This window comes from Centropristis striata, chromosome 21 (genome assembly GCF_030273125.1).
Source record: "Centropristis striata isolate RG_2023a ecotype Rhode Island chromosome 21, C.striata_1.0, whole genome shotgun sequence".
NCBI classification, from domain to species: Eukaryota; Metazoa; Chordata; class Actinopteri; order Perciformes; family Serranidae; genus Centropristis; species Centropristis striata.
The window spans coordinates 21664322-21671165 of NC_081537.1; positions in this window are offsets into that span (position 1 = coordinate 21664322).

A 6844-nucleotide genomic window follows, 5' to 3' on the forward strand; every position below is an offset into this window, starting at 1 on the left:
GCGTGTGGACCGTTGAGAGGTGTCGGGCTGGAAAACCACATTCTGCTTTGCTTCAATGGATCCTGATATCTCTGTTTGCACTTTATCATATTGTGCCGTTATATGGAACCGCTGTTTACTTTGTGCGATATATTTTCCACTGAGGTTAAGTGGCTCTTTGGAGGAGCAGTGCCACTAGCGTACACCTCCCCCACAGCGCTGTTCGCCGATATTTCCAACTGGCAGTGTCTCAGCCACATCTGTGTCCATGTTTGGACATTGGCATTGTCTGTTATGGAGACGTGAGTCTTCTCTCTTCCTGTGGAAACATGGTTGACGTGTTGGCATACAAACAACGTTAATCTCAATTTGTCCACTGCATTAATTTACCCTGTCTTATAATATTTAATCATTATTATGGTTTGGTTTTGATCCAGTCAGGACATGTTTAAAAACAGCTGAAGATAACCAGAGAGCTCTAGAAGTTTAAAGCAACAAAGAACTGGTCGTTAAAAAGTCAATTTTATATTTAAGCCTAAATAACCTGCATAAGCTAACAAGACCATCAGTGAGATTGACTACTTCTATAAAATTAGTCTAAATGCCTGTCATGGTTCACCAGAACCTTGTTTAGCTCAAACTCCAATGGGCACTCCAGCAGCAACCAACAGACCCAGATTGGGTTTGCCTGAAGCCGAGGACACACTATAAAGTCTGCAGCAGTCTGCACAAGTTGGGGATAGTTGGCATGGTTAGTAGGCAGAAAAATCTGTTACTGTGTGAGGGGTAAAGATGCAAATCTGCAAGTGTGTGAGAGCGACAGACCCAACCCGATCTCAGTCGCAGTCAAACATGTTTGAATTTTTTGATCCGAATCTGGAAGCAACAGCCAATGAAAAAGAGAGGGTGGGACAGAAAAATAGCATCAGAAGATGACGGGAAGTAGCAGGAATATCAAAACAACGATGGCGAACAGCAAAAGAAGGAGAGTGCTAACAAACCAAATCTGGACCACAGAAATCGTCGCCCTAGCAAGAGTTTGCACGAGAGTTTGATGCGTTCAGTTGCTTTAATCAGTTTGCCAAATCATGTAGTCTGTGATCATCAGGCGCAGTTGTTACGCCTGGATTCCACTGGATGCGTAACGACTCCGACAGGGGTCTGTCCGCAACGGCTGCGTATCTACGCAGTCCGTCAACACCCACCGGATCCGTCTGTGTCGGAGCTGTTGCGGACAGCAGAGTCCCGAGGACGCACGAGATCTCGCGAATTCACGCCTAATCAATTGATATAACTGGAAGAAAATCAACATCTCCTCGTTAATGACTGGAGACAAATCCAGCGACTCCGTCTTAACGAGCGCTAACGAGGTCGGCCGGCTTGTTAACGAGCCGGCCGACCTCGTTAGCGAACCCGAGGTATTTTATTTTGAAAATATACCGGTGTTTTATTTTGTGTCTGTGCAAGACTTCCTGTCCCGAACGATCTGCTCTGTGCTGAATTTATGCGTAGTGCTCCGTCGTCCGACAAAAATAGAAGCTCTGCGCAAGTGTTGCGAGGGCTGTCGGATGGCCCTGCGTTGTCGGACTCATTACGCAGCGGATCTGCAGTCGGTGGAATCTCACACATTGATTATAATGGGTGCGTAACGGCTCCGACGACGGATCTGCAGTCGTTACGCATCCAGTGGAATCCAGGCGTTAAGTGCTAAATCCTCCAGTCTTTCAGTCATCAAACCAGTCATGTAGTATGAACTCCATGTCTTTTCAAAATCTGTAAAGACTGTGAAAGTTGTGTAGTGTTGTTGTTGTAGTGTCCCCAGCTTTAGACCTGCAGTCAAAGCTCCGTTGTGAGGCGTTGGAGCTTCAGCAGGAGGTCAGAGGAGCTCTGTGGACAGCAGCCGGGGCTTCTCCTTGCAGCTTCGCCCGCTTTCCTGGGAGCTAACACCAACACCAGGCTGCTGGCAGCTCATGTCTTTTTGCTGGGCTTGCTGGAGGGACGGGAGGCACGGAAGAACTCTGAGGCACTTAAATCAGACGCTTTCTAATAGGAGTCTGGTGCTCAAAGAAACAGCTTTTGTCAACAACACATGAAAGCTCCTTGCAGCTCTTTTAACGTGAACAATAGCGAGCAAAATAATGGAAAAATACAAGGCATTACCATAATGTGCACAAATCGAAAACAGAAACAAAATAAAACTTTTTTATGGGAATATTATAAAGTAATTCTTGTGAAATACCACTTTTTATTGTATTACTGTTTAATGTTTTTCCTCAGGATGTCTGTGACTGACAGGAAGGAATTAGTTTGCCCACCTTTTTATTTGCCACTACATCACAGCATGCACGCTGTGGGGATTTCTGCTATGTTCCACTCATTACAGGCAGCCTCTTCCTTGGGGGTTGGAAAGCATGAACAGGGAGACTTGGGGAGTTCAGCCAATACAAATTGGGATGGGAAGTTTAATTGCATTATTAAATGTTTTATTCCATCCAAGTCTGCCTCAGCGGAGAGAATTTGGATTGAAACATGCAGTATAGAGTTGCATATATCGGTTACATTACAAAAATATTTCAACTTATTAACTCCTCCTTATTTGAATAAGCCTCATTTTTGAGTTGCATGCTGCAGCAGGGATATTTAGTTGGTTTTGTTTGCACAACCTGAAAGGAAGAAACAAACAAGGAGCAGGATGTGTCAGTCAGATGTAGAGCATCTATACCCCTGAGAACACCAAGAGAAAACATTGATTCACAGCTAATTATAACTTAAGAAATCTAGATCAGTCCACACTTGGTGAAAAAACTGTCAGATATCTTAAATATGGCTGCACAGTTACAAGTTGCTGAAATATTAATATGTCAATATTGTGACAATATTCTCCTTTTAATTGATTCCCACATTGCAAAAGTTTTTTTTGTTTGGATATGTTTTTGTTGTGATCACTTGTTTAGCTGCAGGAACATTTTTTATTAAAAATTGGTCGGCAATATATTGAATATTCTAGATGTACTATCTATTTTTTTATTTTAATTTAATGCAGATAAAAGCCTTTGTGCACTCGCCTGGTTTCAATAAATACTATTGCGATTAAATTTCACTTGATTGTGATTTCTCCTATTTTTGCATGCAATTTTAAAAATTGTTCCAAAAGAAATTACTAATAATAAATATAAACAACAATGTTTTGATGCAGACATATGTAGCAGGAACTACTGGAATCATATCATATCATACTGGTGTGATTTTATGCATCAAATGGTTAAACTGCGCATTGATGAAGGATGAAGATATTTATTGTGTATAGCTTAAAAATATTGCAATATTATTCATAAGTGATATCATCCAGCCCTAGTGCAAACCTATCCTGAAATTGTACCACAACTGCAGCAAACAGGACACACAGAAAAATACTGGAAAAACAAATTTCTTAATATTGTCCAGCCATAATTTGATTTTTGATGGTTTATAATCAAATATAAAACTGTGGCATTACTGTCAACAAAGTCCTCTGCACTGCACCATTTTTTGATCTGTAACTCGGTGTGATATTTATCTAATGGAATACATACCGGCATATGAATTGCCAAAATACCCATGACCGCAAAACTTCAACCACAATTTGCTGCGGATGTCAACATCCGTGTCGATGGACAGCTTTGTAAATACCCCAGCTGGGATATTGTGAATGGGAGCCCTGTTAATACACAGAGGTGTTTCAGAGGCTTGTAAATAAATAGCCCTGGAGGTGTATCTCATTATGAGCCATAAGGAAACATAGGCTGCTTTTACAGGGAGTGAGGGTGTGGGTAATGGGAGGGGGCATTTCCGATAAGCCGTCAGACCCACCACTACCAGCAACCAAACCTCCCACACAGCTATGGGTCACCTGAAACCACACAGACCCCCCACTGCCATCGCCACAGTGCCAGGCTGAGCAGGAAGCAGAAAAACTCAAAAGGAGCCAGGACATTTTTTTAAAAGCCAATTTTTTAAACTTCTCTAGTCTTGGTTATGTGAAAGAACAATGCATCAGGGCACAGTAACACATGCAACATTAACATTCACCTCCATTCTCTCAAATTTGCATCTTTGCATCTCTCAAGTTATACTTCTACCCAGCGATGTTGCAGCTTCAACCAATACAGAAAGTGGGAACTTGATTGAGCACGAATATCACCTCAGCAGGCGATAGTCACTCTCCTCCATTTGCATGTGTGACCATGCCCTTAGAAACATATTTGACATGTATTTACCATATTTGCAGATACATAGGAGATACATACATATTATGTGATGTGAGTCTTCTCTCCCTGTGGAAACACAGTTGGCATACATACGATGTTAATCTCAATTTGCCCACTGCATTCATTTACCCTGTCTCCTAATTAACCTTATAAACAGTAAGCAAAAGGGGATTTCAATTATTATTATGGTTTGGTTTTAATCTAGTCAGGACATGTTTAAAAACAGCTGGAGTTAACCAGAGAACTGTACAAGTTAAAGCAACTATAAAGAACTGGTCATTAAAAAACTCAATTTAATATTTAAGCCTAAATTACCTAAACAAACAAGACCATCAGTGAGAATATTGACTATTTCTATGTAATTATTCGTAATGTCTTTTATGATTCTCCAGAACCTCTTTTAGCTCAAACTCCAGCGGGCTCCCCAGCAGCAACCATCACACCCAGGTTGGGTTTGCTGGCGCCTGAAGCTGAAGATACACGACAAGACTTTTTGCCAGACTTTACCCACGATTCCAAGTTGGGTAAAGTTCAGGAACATAGGAGATACATATTTGTTAAATTAGAACATAATTTACCAAGTATTATACATTTAAAAAGTGCCAAGAGTGACATAGACCCCTGAAGGTCCCATGACCCCACTTTGAGAATCACTATAGGGCTTTCTTAATCGTACCATATTCATTGAAAATAAAGCTGAAGCTATAGTTATCTTGTCTTGAGGTGCATAATAAGAAAATATAAATATTGAACTGTCCACAGATATTCTGTTCTCAAGGCAGATGAACAGGACAAAAGAAACCTTACTGGACATATGCATGAAAAAATTAGAGATTTTATATCTATGATTCCTGTTTGAAGGTCAATTCAGTACATTAAGGTTAAATGTCCAATAAAAATTTCTAGCAGTTGTTTTTTTTTTGCAAAACGTCCAACATGAAGTATAATAACTAAGTCACTGTTCAATTTCAATGAGGGATGTTGATGCACAACAAAACTGAATATGATAAATAACCTCTTTGTAACTTTGGGATGGCGTATTGAGAACATACCAACATTTTCTGAGGTTTCCTTTTTTGAATGACTCAGTGTACAGTTCAGTGAACCAGCTTATGTGGAGCAGAAGTAGCAGAGATTGTGACAGCACAGAGCTGAAGCAAGAACACACAAGCTGAGCGCAGCAGATAATGAGGTGATAATTAACCTCTCTGACTAAACTGCATTAGACACAGAACCTGATAGTTTGGCAGTTGCTTTTTATACTACCGGTACTCAAATTGTTTTTATGCTATGATTCACAGGGAAGGAAATGACTGGAATAAACGTCATGACGTGAGAGAGATAGTTTAAAAGGTTTGCTGGATGTTTGAAGCGTAGCAGCAGCACAGAGCAGAACAGTAGCTGAATAATACGGACATCTAAATTTCCAATATTAAAGGGAAATGTTGGCAAGTTAAGCAGTGGGATACAATCAAGAAGACACCAGTCATGTTTGAACCCTTAAAGCCAACATGCAGACACACTACCAGCAGCCTGACATGCAGGGAGCCAAACAAGGTAAAACAACAACAACTAAGAGTGAAATATGTTACAGAACTGATTCAACTCTCAATAATGAATTATAATTATTCATATTTTATCAGACGACCAGCATGAAAAGTCCTATAACGTCACACTGTTAAAATAATCGCCTAAGTAATTTTTTTTTTTCAAAATTGTTTTTTTTTGCCTAAATCATCTCCTCATGACGCCGGCCACCTATGGTAAAATCCTCAGTTGATCAGATCATGTGATTTTACCCCTTTAAGATCATCACAGGGAGATTGTTTAGTTATCAGTTTAGTTTATCAGTGTTTTATTGTTGACACTAATATTGGTAACACTTTACTCTAAGGTGTCTACATAAGAGTGACATATACATGACATGGGATGTGTCATGAACATTAATGACACTTTGAAGTAACATTAATGCTCATGATACTTGTCATGTCATGTTTCTGACAGGCTTGTGTGACTCTTATGTAGACACCTTCAAAATAAAGTGTTACCATATCTTGCTTAAGTCACAAAGGCATGTTCAAAAAATGTCCTAAGTCATTTATTTCTCTTAAGTTACATAATATACACACAGTGTTATTACTATGCCAATAGCCATCCTTTGTTACATCCTTTTTGAGTGAAATGATCAATAAATGTCATATGTTACACTTTTGGTGAAGTTTTTTGTTTCCTGCACAACTTGAAAAAATGAGTTAGGCGATTATTTTTAACAGGGTGACCATAATATAGCAACCAGCAACCAAAACACAACAATAGCCTGAAATAAATGCAGAAATTATGAGCCAGCAGCCAAAACACTGCTGACATAAAACCCAACTCAGAGCCAGGACACCAACTTAAATCATGCATGTTAGCACAAGCAGTTAGCACTTAGCTTACCTTGGTTGAGGTAGCACAGTTCCCTTGTTTCTCCTTTGGAAAGTGTCCTGGTATCAAGCTGCTGCATCAGTGCACTGCTCCCAGTTTAAAGTGCACCTGTGTGGCCCACAGCTGAGGGCAATACAGGTAGAAGAACCTTCCTGGATCCAAGCTGAAGCATCTGAGTGTTAGAAACACCA